Source organism: Calliopsis andreniformis, unplaced genomic scaffold (genome assembly GCF_051401765.1).
Source record: "Calliopsis andreniformis isolate RMS-2024a unplaced genomic scaffold, iyCalAndr_principal scaffold0018, whole genome shotgun sequence".
Lineage (NCBI taxonomy): Eukaryota > Metazoa > Arthropoda > Insecta > Hymenoptera > Andrenidae > Calliopsis > Calliopsis andreniformis.
The window spans coordinates 14,101,972-14,116,695 of record NW_027480430.1 but is presented as its reverse complement, the minus strand read 5'-3'; positions in this window follow the sequence as shown (position 1 = coordinate 14,116,695).

The following is a 14,724-nucleotide window of genomic DNA, read 5'->3' as shown; positions in this document are numbered from 1 at the left end:
TTTCCATCGCATAACAGGAATAATTGCAACCAGTGTGAAGGTAATGGTATGTTCTAAGTTCCGGGCAACCTAGGCTCCACTCTAGGGCGGTGCTCCACCAGATCATATAGTTAGGGCCTAAGAAGTCAACGCCAGAAGCATAAAATACAATATATATACAACAGCTTTTCCATGGTATATAATGTATATTTGCAACCAGTGTGAAAGTTATGGCCATTTCTACGTTCCGGGCAACCTGGGCTACACTCTAGGGCGTTGCTCCAACAGATCGAATATTTTGGGCCTTAGATGTCAATGCGAGAAGCATAAAATACAATATAAATACAACAGTTTTTCCATCGTATAACAGAAATAATTGCAAACATTGTGAAAGTTATGGTCATTTGTACGTTCCGGGCAACCTAGGTTTCACGCTAGGGCATTGCTCCACCAGAGCGAATAGTTAGGGCCTTAGAAGTCAACGCACGAAGCATAAAATACAATAAAGATACAAGTTTTTCCATCTTATAGCTGGAATAATTCCAACCAGTGTGAATGTGATAGTCATTTCTACGTTCCGGGCAAGCCAGGCTTCAATGTTGGGCGCTGATCCGCCAGATCAAATAATTTGTGCCTGAGAAGTCAACGCCAGAAGCATAAAACACAATATAAATAGAAGTGTTTTTCCATCGCATAAAATGTATAACTGCATCCAGTGTGAAAGTACTGGTCATTTCTACGTTCCGGGCAAACTGGGCTTCACTCTAGGGCGTTGATCCACCAGATCGAATAGTTAGGGCCTAAGAAGTCATCGCCTGAAGCATAAAGTACAAAATAAATACAACAGTGTTTCCGCCGTATAAAACGAACAATTGCAACCAGTGTGAAAGTACTGGTTATTTGTACGTTCCGGGCAACCTGGGCTTCACTCTAGGTCGTTGATATACCAGATCGAATAGTTAGGGCCTAAGAAGTCAACGCCTGAAGCATAAAGTACAAAATAAATACAACAGCTTTTCCATCGTATATAATGTATATTTGCAAACAGTGTGAAAGTAATGGTCATTTCTACGTTCCGGGCAACCTAGGCTTCACTCTAGGGCGTCGCTCCTCCAGATCGAATAGCTATGGACCTAGAATTCAAAGCCAGAAACAGAAAATACAATAAAAATGCCACAGTTTTTCCATCGTTTAGCATGAATAAATGCAACCAGAGTGAAATTAATGATCATTTCGACGTTTCGGGCATCCTAGGCTTAACACTGAGGCATTGCTCCACCATATCGAAGAGTTAGGGCCTTAGAAGTCAACGACAGAATCATAAAATACTAAATAAATACAACAGCCATTGCATCTTATAAAACGAATAATTGCAACCAGTGTGAAAGTTACGGTCATTTCTATGTTCCGGGCAACATAGGCTTCACCTTTGGACGTTGCTCCACCAGATCGAATAGGTAGGGCCATAGAAGTCATTGCCCGAAGCATAAAATACAATAAATATTCAACAGTTTTTCCATAGTATATCAGGAATAATTGCAACCCTCGTGAAAGCGATGGTCATTTCTACGTTCTGGGCAACCTAGGCTTCACTCTAGGGCGTTGTTCCACCAGATCGAATAGCTACGGCCTTAGAAGTCGACGCTAGAAGCATAAAATACAATATAAATACAACAGTTTTTCCAACGTATGAAACGAATAATTGCAATCAGTATGAACGTTATGGTCATTTCTACGTTCCGGGCAACCTAGGCTTCAGCCTAGGGCGTTGCTCCTCCAGATCGAATAGTTAGGGCATTAGAAGTCAACGCCCGAAGCATAAAATACAATAAAAATACTACAGTTTTTCCATCGTATAACAGGAATAATTGCTACCAGTGTGAAAGTGATGGTCATTTCTACGATCCGGGCAACCCAGGTTTCACTCTAGGGCGTTACTCCACCACATCGAATAGCTACGGCCGTAGATGTCAACGCCAGAAGCATAAAATACAATAAAAATGCAACAGTTTTTCCATCGTATAACAGGAGTATCTGCAACCAGTGTGAAAGTACTGGTCACTTCTACGTTCCGGGCAACCTAGGCTCGACTCTTGGGCGTTTCTCCACCAGATCGAATAGTTAGGGTCTTAGAAGTCAATGCCCGAAGCATAAAATACAATAAAAATGCAACAGTTCTTTCACAGTATAGCAGGAGTAGCTACAACCAGTGTGAAAGCACTGGTCATTTCTTCGTTCCGGGTAACCTAGGCTTCACCCTAGGGCGTCGCTCCTCCAGATCGAATAGCTATGGACCTAGAATTCAAAGCCAGAAACAGAAAATACAATAAAAATGCAACAGTTATTCCATCGTTTAGCATGAATAAATGCAACCAGAGTGAAATTAATGATCATTTCGACGTTTCGGGCATCCTAGACTTAACACTGAGGCATTGCTCCACCAGATCGAAGAGTTAGGGCCTTAGAAGTCAACGACAGAATCATAAAATACTAAATAAATACAACAGCCATTGCATCTTATAAAACGAATAATTGCAACCAGTGTGAAAGTTACGGTCATTTCTATGTTCCGGGCAACATAGGCTTCACCTTTGGACGTTGCTCCACCAGATCGAATAGGTAGGGCCATAGAAGTCATTGCCCGAAGCATAAAATACAATAAATATTCAACAGTTTTTCCATAGTATATCAGGAATAATTGCAACCCTCGTGAAAGCGATGGTCATTTCTACGTTCTGGGCAACCTTGGCTTCACTCTAGGGCGTTGTTCCACCAGATCGAATAGCTACGGCCTTAGAAGTCAACGCCAGAAGCATAAAATACAATATAAATACAACAGTTTTTCCAACGTATGAAACGAATAATTGCAATCAGTATGAACGTTATGGTCATTTCTACGTTCCGGGCAACCTAGGCTTCAGCCTAGGGCGTTGCTCCTCCAGATCGAATAGTTAGGGCATTAGAAGTCAACGCCCGAAGCATAAAATACAATAAAAATACTACAGTTTTTCCATCGTATAACAGGAATAATTGCTACCAGTGTGAAAGTGATGGTCATTTCTACGATCCGGGCAACCCAGGTTTCACTCTAGGGCGTTACTCCACCACATCGAATAGCTACGGCCGTAGATGTCAACGCCAGAAGCATAAAATACAATAAAAATGCAACAGTTTTTCCATCGTATAACAGGAGTATCTGCAACCAGTGTGAAAGTACTGGTCACTTCTACGTTCCGGGCAACCTAGGCTCGACTCTTGGGCGTTTCTCCACCAGATCGAATAGTTAGGGTCTTAGAAGTCAATGCCCGAAGCATAAAATACAATAAAGATACAACAGTTTTTCCATCGTATTACAGGAATAATTGCAACCAGTGTGAAAGTGATAGTCATTTCTACGTTCCGGGCTACCTAGGCTTCAATCTGGGGCGTTGGTCCACCAGATTGAATAGTTTGTGCCTGAGAAGTCAACGCCAGAAGCATAAAACACAATATAAATAGAAGTGTTTTTCCATCGCATAAAATGAATAACTGCATCCAGTGTGAAAGTACTGGTCATTTCTACGTTCCGGGCAACCTAGGCTTCACTCTATGGCGTTGCTCCACCTGATCGAATAGTTAGCGCCTAAGAAGTCAACGCCAGAAGCTTAAAATACAATATGAATATAGCAGCTTTTCCAACGTATTACAAAAATAATAGCAAACAGTGTGAAGGGTATGGTCATATCTACGTTCCGGGCAACCTAGGGTTTACTCTAGGGCGTTGCCCAGCCAGATCGCATAGTTACGGCCTTAGAAGTCAACGCCCGAAGCATAAAATACAATATAAATACAACACTTTTTCCATCGTATAAAACGAATAATTGCAATATGTATGATCGTTATGGTCAGTACTACGTTCCGAGCAACCTAGGCTTCACTCTAGGGCGTTGTTCCACCAGATCCAATAGTTTAGGCCTATGAAGTCAACGCCAGAAGCACCAAATACAAAATAAATACAACAGTTTTTCCATCGTATAAAACAAATAATTGCAACCAGTGTGAAAGTAATGGTCACTTCTACGTTCCCGGCAACCTAGGCTTCACTCTAGGGCGTTGGTCCACCACACCTAATAGCTACGGCCTTAGAAGTCAACGCCAGAAGCATAAAATACAATATAAGTACAACAGTTTTTCCATAGTATAAAATGAATAATTGCAACCAGTGTGAAAGTAATTGTAATTTCTACGTTCCGGGCAACCTAGGCTTCACTGTAGGTCATTGCTACACCAGGTCGAATAGCTAGGGCATAAGATGTCAACGCCAGAAGCATAAAATACAATAAAAATCCTACAGTTTTTCCATCGTATAAAAGGAATAATTGCAACCAGTGTGAATGTAATGGTTATTTCTACGTTCCGGGCATCCTAGGCTTAACTCTGAGCCATTCCGCCACCAGATCGAATAGCTAGGGGCTTAGAAGGCGACGGCAGAAGCATAAAGTACAATATAAATACAACAGCTTTTCCATCGTGTAACAGGAATAATTGCAACCAGTGTGAAGGATATGGACATTTCTGCGCTCCGGGCAACCTCAGGTTTCACTCTAGGGCGTTGGTCCGCCAGATCCAATTGTTAGGGCCTAAGAAGTCAACGCCCGAAGCACCCAATACAAAATAACTACAACAGTTTTTCCATCGTATAAAACGAATTATTGCAACCAGTGTGAAAGTAATGGTATGTTCTACGTTCCGGGCAACCTAGGCTTCACTCTACGGCGTTGCTGCACCAGATCGAATAGTTTGGGCATTAGAAGCCAACGCCAGAAGCATAAAATACAATAAAGATGCAACAGTTTTTCCATCGCATAACAGGAATAATTGCAACCAGTGTGAAGGTAATGGTATGTTCTAAGTTCCGGGCAACCTAGGCTCCACTCTAGGGCGGTGCTCCACCAGATCATATAGTTAGGGCCTAAGAAGTCAACGCCAGAAGCATAAAATACAATATATATACAACAGCTTTTCCATGGTATATAATGTATATTTGCAACCAGTGTGAAAGTTATGGCCATTTCTACGTTCCGGGCAACCTGGGCTACACTCTAGGGCTTTGCTCCACCAGATCGAATATTTTGGGCCTTAGAAGTCAACGCCAGAAGCATAAAATACAATATAAATACAACAGTTTTTCCATCGTATAGAACGAATAATTGCAACCAGTGTGAAAGTTATGGTCATTTCTGCGTTCCGGGCATCCTAGGTTTCACTAAAGGGCGTTGCTCCACCACATCGAATAGCTACGGCCTTAGAAGCCAACGTCAGAAGCATAAAATACAATCTAAATAAAACAGCTTTTCCAGCGTATAAATTGAATAATTGCAAACAGTGTGAAAGTAACGTCCATTTCTACGTTCCGGGCAACTTAGGCTTCACTCTAGGGCGTTGCTCCACCAGATTGAATAGTTAGGGCTTTAGAAGTCAATGCCAGAAGCATAAAATACAATATAAATACAACAGTTTTTCCATCGTATAGAACGCATAATTGCATCCCATGTGCACGTAATGGCCATTTCTCCGTTCCGGGCAACCTAGGCTTCACTCTATGGCGTTGTGCCACCAGGTCGAATTGTTAGGGCCTTTGAAGTCAACGCCAGAAATATAAAATACAAAACAAATACAACAGTTTTTCCATCGTCTAAAACGAATAATTGCAACCATTGTGACAGTAATGGCCATTTCTACGTTCCGGGAAACCTAGGCTTCACAGTAGGGCGTTGCTCCACCAGATCGAATAGTTAGGGCCTTAGAAGTCAAAGCTCGAAGCATAAAGTACAATAAAGATACAACAGTTTTTCAATCGCATAACAGGAGTGATTGCAGCCAGCGTGAAGGTTATGGTCACTTCTACGTTCCGGGCAACCTAGGCTTCAATATAGGGAGTTGTTCCACCAGACCGAATAGCTACGGAGTTAGAAGTCAACGCCAGAAGCATAAAATACACAAAAAATACAACAGTTTTTCCATCGAATAAAACAAATAATTGCATCCAGTGTGAAAGCAATGGCCATTTCTACGTTCCGGGCAGCCAAGGCGTCACTCTAGTGCGTTGCACCAACAGATCGAATAGTTAGGGTCTTAGAAGTCAACGCCCGAGGCATAAAATACATAAAGATACAACAGTTTTTCCATCGTATAACAGGAGTAATTGCAACCAGTGTGAAAGGGATGGTCATTTCTACGTTCTGGGCAACCTGGGCTTCACTCTAGGGCGTTTCTCAACCAGATCGAGTAGCTAGGAACTTAGAATTCAACGCCAGAAGCATAAAATACTATAAAAATACTACAGTTTTTCCACCGTATAACAGGAATAATTGCAACCAGTGGGAAAGTCATGGTCATTTCTACGGTCCGGGCTACCTAGGTTTCACTCTAGGGCGTCGCTCGCCGAGATCGAATAGTTAGGGACTTAGAATTCAACGCCAGAAGCATAAAATACAATAAAAATGCAACAGTGTTTCTATCGTATAAAAGGAATAACTGCAACCAGTGCGAAAGTACTGATCATTGCTACGTTCCGGGCAGTCTAGGCTTCACTCTAGGGCGTTGCTCCACCAGATCGAATAGTTAGGTCCTAAGAAGTCAACGCCAGAAGCATAAAGTACATTAAAAAGTCCAACAGATTTACCATCGTATAACAGGCATAACTGCAAACAGTGTGAAGGTAATGGTCATTTCTACGCTTCGGTCAGCCTAGGCTTCACTCTAGGGCGTTGTTCCACCAGATCGAATAGTTAGGGCCTAAGAAGCCAACACCAGGAGAATAAAATACAATATAAATACAGCAGATTTTCCATCGTATAAAATGATTAATTGCAAACAGTGTGAAAGTAATGGTCATTTCCACGTTCCGGGCAACCTAGGCTTCACTCTAGGGCCTAGCTCCACCACATCGAATGGGTACGGCCTTAGGATTCAACGCCTCTAGCATAAAATACGATAAAAATACCACAGTTTTTCTATCGTATAACAGGAATAATTGCATCAACTGTGAAGGTAATGGTCATTTCTACGTTCCGGGCAACCTAGGCTCGACTCTAGGTCGTTGCTCCACCAGATCGAATACTTAGGGCCTTAGACGTCAACGCCCGAAGCATAAAATACAATAAAGATACAACAGTTTTTCCATCGTATAACAGGAGTAATTGCAGCCAGCGTGAAGGTTATGGTCATTTCTACGTTCCGGGCTACCTAGGCTTCAATCTAGGGAGTTGTTCCACCAGACCGAATAGCTACGGAGTTAGAAGTCAACGCCAGAAGCATAAAATACACAAAAAATACAACAGTTTTTCCATCGAATAAAACAAATAATTGCAACCAGTATGAAAGTTAAGGTCATTTCTACGTTCCGGGCGACCTAGGCCTCACTCTAGGCCGTTGTTCCACCAGACCGAATAGTTAAGGCCTAAGAAGTCAACGCCAGAAGCATAAAATACAATAAAAATGCAACAGTTTTTCCATCGTATAAAACAAATAATTGCAACCAGCGTGAAAGTTATGGTCATTTCTACGTTTCGGGCAACCTAGGCTTCACTCTAGAGCGTTGGCACACCAAATCGAATAGTTACGACCTTAGAAGTCAACGCCAGAAGCATAAAATACAATATAAGTACAACAGTTTTTCCATCGTATAGCAGGAATAATTGCAACCAATGTGAAAGTAATGGTCACTTCTACGTTCCGGGCAACCTAAGCTTCACTCTAGGGCGTTGCTCCACCACATCGAATATATACGGCCTTAGAAGTCAACGCCAGAAGCATCAAATACAATATAAATAAAACAGTTTTTCCATCGTATAAAATTAATAATTGCAAACAGTGTAAAAGTAACGTTCATTACTACGTTCCGGGCAACTCAGGCTTGACTCTAGGGCGTTGCTCCACCAGAGCGAAAAGTTAGAGCTTTAGAAGTCAACGCCAGAAATATAAAATACAAAACAAGTACAACAGCTTTTCCATCGTATAAAACGAATAATTGCAAACAGTGTGAAAGTTATGGTCATCTCTATTTTCCGGGCAGCCTAGGCTTCACTCTAGGGCGTTGCTCCACCAGATCGAATATTTAGGGCCTAAGACGTCAACGCTAGAAGCATAAAATACAATATAAGTACAAAAGTTTTTCCATCGTATAAAACGAATAATTGCATCCAGTGTGCAAGGAATGGCCATTTCTACGTTCCGGGCAACCTAGGCTTCACTCTAGTGGGTTGCTCCAACAGATCGAATAGTTAGGGCCTTAGAAGGCAACGCCCGAAGCATAAAATACAATGAAGATGCAACAGTTTTTCCATCGTATAACAGGAGTAATTGCAACCCGTGCGAAAGGGATGGTCACTTCTACGTTCCGGGCAACCTAGGCTTCACTCTAGGGCGTTGTTCCACCAGATCCAATAGTTTAGGCCTATGAAGTCAACGCCAGAAGCATTAAATACAATAAAAATGCAACAGTTTTTCCATCGTATAAAACAAATAATTGCAACCAGCGTGAAAGTTATGGTCATTTCTACGTTTCGGGCAACCTAGGCTTCACTCTAGGGCGTTGGCACACCAAATCGAATAGTTACGGCCTTAGAAGTCAACGCCAGAAGCATAAAATACAATATAAGTACAACAGTTTTTCCTTCGTATAGCAGGAATAATTGCAACCAATGCGAAAGTAATGGCCATTTCTACGTTCCGGGCAGCCTAGGCTTCACTCTAGGGCGTTGATCCACCACATCGAATATATACGGCCTTAGAAGTCAACGCCAGAAGCATCAAATACAATATAAATAAAACAGTTTTTCCATCGTATAAAATGAATAATTGCAAACAATGTGAAAGTAACGGTCATTCCAACGTTCCGGGCAACCCAGGCTTCACTCTAGGGCATTGCTCCACCAGATCGAATACTTAGGGCCTAAGAAGTCAACGCCGGAAGCATAAAATACAATATAAGTACAACAGTTTTTCCATCGTATAGCAAGAATAATTGCAACCAATGTGAAGGTAATGGTCATTTCTACGTTCCGGTGAACCTAGGCTTCACTCTAGGGCGTTGCTCCACCACATCGAATAGTTAGGGCCTAAGAAGTCATCGCCAGAGTCATAAAATACAATATAAATACAACAGCTTGCCACTGTATAAAATGAATATTTGCAAACAGTGTGAAAGTAATGGTCATTTCTACGTTTCGGGCTACCTAGGCTTCACTCTGGGGCGTTGCTACACCAGATCGAATAGTTACGGCCTTAGAACTCAACGCCAGAAGCATAAAATACAATATAAGTACAACAGTTTTTCCATCGTATAGCAGGAATAATTGCAACCAGTGTGAAAGTGATGGTCATTCCTACATTCCGGGCAACCTACTCTTCAATCTAGGGCGTTGATCCACCAGATCGAATAGTTAGGGCCTAAGAAGTCAACGCCAGAAGCATAAAATACAATAAAAATACAACAGTTTTTGCATCGTATAACAGGAGTGATTGCAACAAGTGCGAAGGTAATGGTCATTTCTACGTTCCGGTCATCCTAGGGTACAATCTAGGGCGTTGCTCCGCCACATCGAATAGCTACGGCCTTAGAAGTCAACGCCGGAAGCATAAAATGCAATATAAATAAAACTGTTTTTCCATCGTATAAAATAAATAATTGCGAACAGTGTAAAAGTAATGGTCATTTCTACGTTCCAGGCAACCTCGGCTTCACTCTAGGGCGTTGCTACACCAGATCGAATAGTTACGGCCTTAGAAGTCAACACCAGAAGCATAAAATACAATATAAATACAACAGCATTTCCATCGTATAACAGGAATATTTGCTACCAGTGTGAAAGTGACGGTCATTTCTCCATTCCGGGCAACCTACTCTTCAGCCTAGGGCGTTGATCCACCAGATCGAATAGTGAATGCCTCAGAAGTCAACGCCCGAAGCTTAAAACACAATATAAATACAACAGCTTTTCCATCGTATTAAACGAATATTTGCAACCAGTGTGAAAGTTATGGTTATTTCTACGTTCCGGGCAACCTGCGCTTCATTGTAGGCCGTTGCTCCACCACGTCGCGTAGCTACGGCCTTAGACGTCAACGCCAGAAGCATAAAATACAATATAAATAAAACAGTTTTTCCATCGTATAAAATGAATAGTTGCAAACAGAGTGAAGGTAATGGTCATTTTTACGCTCCGGTCAGCCTAGGCTTCACTCTAGGGCGTTGCTCCACCAGATCGAATAGTTTGGGCCTCAGAAGTCAACGCCCGAAGCATAAAACACAATATAAATACAACAGCTTTTCCATCGTATTAAACGAATAATAGCAACCAGTGTGAAAGTTATGGTTATTTCTACGTTCCGGGCAACCTACGCTTCATTCTAGGCCGTTGCTCCTCCACATCGAGTAGCTACGGCCTTAGACGTCAACGCCAGAAGCATAAAATACAATATAAATAAAACAGTTTTTCCATCGTACAGAATGAATAATTGCAAGCAATGTGAAAGTAATGGTCATTTCTACGTTCCGCGCAACCCAGGCTTCATTCTAGGGCGTTGCTACACCAGATCGAATAGTTACGGCCTTAGAAGTCAACGCCAGAAGCATAAAATACAATATAAATGCAACAGCATTTCCAATGTATGAAATGAATATTTGCAAACAGTGTGAAAGTACTGGTCATTTCTACGTTCCGGGAACCCTAGACTTAACTCTGAGGCATGGCTCCACCAGATCGAATAGATAGGGCCTTAGAAGTTAACGCCAGAAGCATAAAGTACATTAAAAGTCCAACAGTTTTTCCATCGTATAACAGGAATAATTGCAAACAGTGTGAAGGTAATGGTCATTTTTACGCTCCGGTCAGCCTAGGCTTCACTCTAGGGCGTTGCTCCCCCAGATCGAATAGTTAGGGCCTAAGAAGTCAACACCAGAAGCATAAAATACAATGTAAATAAAACAGTTTTTCCATCGTATAGAATGAATAATTGCAAACAATGTGAAAGTAACGGTCATTCCTACGTTCCGGGCATCCTCGGCTTCACTCTAGGACGTTGCTGCACCAGATCGAATTGTTAGGGACTAAGAATTCAACGCGTGAGGCATAAAATACAAAGAAATACAACAGTGTTTCCATCAAACAACAGGAATAATTGCAACAAGTATGAAGGTAATAGTCATTTCTACGTTCCGGGCATCCTAGGCTTCACTCTAGGGCGTTGCTACACCACATCGAATAGATATGGCCTTAGAAGTCAACGCCAGGAGCATCAAATACAATATAATTAAACAGTTTTTCCATCGTATATAATGAATAATTGCAAACAATGTGAAAGTAACGGTCATTTCTACGTTCCGGGCCACCTAGGCTTCACTCTAGGGCATTGCTCCACCAGATCGAATAGTGAGGGCCTCAGAAGTCAACGCCCGAAGCATAAAACACAATATAAATACAACAGCTTTTCCATCGTATTAAACGAATAATAGCAACCAGTGTGAAAGTTATGGTTATTTCTTCGTTCCGGGCAACCTGCGCTTCATTCTAGGCCGTTGCTCCACCACATCGAGTAGCTACGGCCTTAGGCGTCAACGCCAGAAGCATAAAATACAATATAAATAAAACAGTTTTTCCATCGTATAAAATGAATAATTGCAAACAGAGTGAAGGTAATGGTCATTTTTACGCTCCGGGCAGCCTAGGCTTCACTCTAGGGCGTTGCTCCACCAGATCGAATAGTGAGGGCCTCAGAAGTCAACGCCCGATGCATAAAACACAATATAAATACAACAGCTTTTCCATCGTATTAAACGAATAATAGCAACCAGTGTGAAAGTTATGGTTATTTCTTCGTTCCGGGCAACCTACGCTTCATTCTAGGCCGTTGCTCCTCCACATCGAGTAGCTACGGCCTTATACGTCAACGCCAGAAGCATAAAATACAATATAAATAAAACAGTTTTTCCATCGTACAGAATGAATAATTGCAAACAATGTGAAAGTAATGGTCATTTCTACGTTCCGGGCAACCCAGGCTTCATTCTAGGGCGTTGCTACACCAGATCGAATAGTTACGGCCTTAGAAGTCAACGCCAGAAGAATAAGATACAATATAAATACAACAGTTTTTCCTTCGTATAGCAGGAATAATTGCAACCAATGTGAAAGACATTGTCATTTCTACGTTCCGGGCAACCTAGGCTTCACTCTAGGCCGTTGGTCCACCAGATCGAAAGGTTAGGGCCTAAGAAGTCTACGACAGAAGCACCAAATACAAAATAAATACAACAGTTTTTCCGTCGTATAAAACGAATAATTACAACCAGGGTGAAAGTTATGGTCATTTCTACGTTCCGTACAACCTGGGCTTCACTCTAGGGCGTTGCTCCACCAGTTCGAATACCTAGGGCCTTAGAAGTCAACGCCCGAAGCATAAAATACAAAATAAATAGAACAGTTTTCCATTGTATAAAACTAATGATTGCAACCAGTGTGAAAGTTATGGTCATTTCTACATTCTGGACAACCTAGGCTTCACTCTAGGGCGTAGGTCCACCAGATCCAAAAGTTAGGGCCTAAGGAGTCAACGCCAGAAGCTCCAAATACAATATAAATACATCAGTCTTTCCGTGAAAATGGTCATATGTTTCACACTGGTTGCAAGCATTCGTTTTATACAATGGAAAAACTGTTGTATTTGTATTGTATTTTATGCTTCTGGCGTTGACTTCTAAGGCCGTTGCTATTCGATGTGGTGGATCAACGCCCTAGAGTGAAGCCTCGGTTACCCTGAACGTAGAAATGACCATTACTTTCACACTGGTTGCAATTATTCCTGTTATACAATGGAAAAACTGTTCTATTTATTTTGTATTTTCTGCTTCTGGCGTTGACTTCTAAGGCCGTAGCTATTCGATGTGGTGGAGCAACGCCCTAGAGTGAAGCCTAGGTTGCCCGGAACGTAGAAATCAGAAGTACCTTCACACTGGTTGTAGTTATTCTTGTTATAGGATGGAAAAACTGATGTATTTATATTGTAATTTGGGCTTCGAGCGTTGACTTCTAAGGCCCTAACTATTCGATATGCCGGAGCAACGCCCTTGAGTGTTGCCTAGGTTGCCCGGAATGTAGAAATGACCATTACTTTCACACCGGTTGCAATTATTCGTTTTATACGATGGAAATCTGTTGTATTTATTTTGTATTTTATGGTTCTGGCGTTGACTTCTAAGGCCCTAACAACTGGATCTGGTGGAACAACGCCCTAGAGTGAATCCTAGGTTGCCCGGAAGGTAGAAATGACCATCACTTTCACACTGGCTGCAGTTACTTCTGTTATGCGATGGAATTGCTGTTGTATTTATATTGTATTTTATGCTCCTGGTGTTGACTTCTTAGGCCCTAACTATTCGATCTGGTGGATCTACGCCCCAGAGTGAAGCCTACGTTGCCCGGAACGTAGAAATGACCATTACCTTCACAGTGGTTGAAAACAGACCTGTTATACGATTGAAAGACTGTTGTATTAATATTGTATTTTATGCTTCTAGCGTTGACGTATAAGTCCCTAACTATTCGATCTGGTGGAGCAACGCCCCAGAGTGAAGCCTACGTAGCCCGGAACGTAGAAATGACCATCAGTTTCACACTGGTTGCGATTACTCCTGTTATACGATGGAAAAACTGTTTTATCTTTAATGTATTTTATGCTTCCGGCGTTGATTTCTAAGGCCCTAACTGTAAGATCTGGTGGAGCAACGCCCCATAGTCAAGCCTAGGTTGCCCGGAACGTAAAAATGACCGTTACTTTCACACTGTTTGCAATTATTCAGTTTATGCGATGGAAAAACTGTTGTATTTATATTGTATTTTATGCTCCTGGTGTTGACTTCATAGGCCCTAACTATTCGATCTGGTGGATCTATGCCTCAGAGTTATATCTAGGTTACCCGGAACGTAGAAATAGCCGTCACTTTCACACTGGTTGCAATTATCCGTGTTATACGATTGAAAAACCCTTGTATTTATATTGTATTTTATGCTTCTGGCGTTGACTTCTAAGGCCGTAGCTAATCGACGTTGTGGAGCAACGCCCTTGAGTGAAGCCTAGGTTGCCTGGAACGTAGAAATGACCATTACATTCACCCTGTTTCAAATTATTCCTGTTATACGATGTAAAACTGTTGTATTTTTATTATATTTTATGCTTCTGGCGTTGAAAGCTAAGTCCCTAGCTATTGGATCTGGTGGAGAAACGCCCTAGTGTGAAGCCTAGGTTGCCCGGAACGTAGAAATGACCATAACTTTCACACTGGCTGCAATTACTCGTTTTATACGATGGTAAAGCTGTTGTATTTATATTGTATTTTATGCTTCTGGCGTTGACTTCTAAGTCCCTAACCATTCGATCTGGTGGAGCAACGCCACATGGTGAAGCCTACGTTGCCCGGAACGTAGAAATGACCATCACTTTCACACTGCTTGCAATTATTCATTTTATACGGTGGAAAAGCTGTTGTATCTTTATTGTATTTTTACTTCGGGCGTTGACTTCTAAGGCCCTAACTATTCGATCTGGTGGAGCAACGCCCTGGAGTGAAGCCTAGGTTGCCCGGAACGTAGAAATGACCATCACTTTCACACTGGTTGCAATTACTACTGTTATACGATGGATAAACTGTTGTACTTTTAGTGTATTTTATGCTTCGGGCGTTGACTTCTAAGGCCCTAACTATTT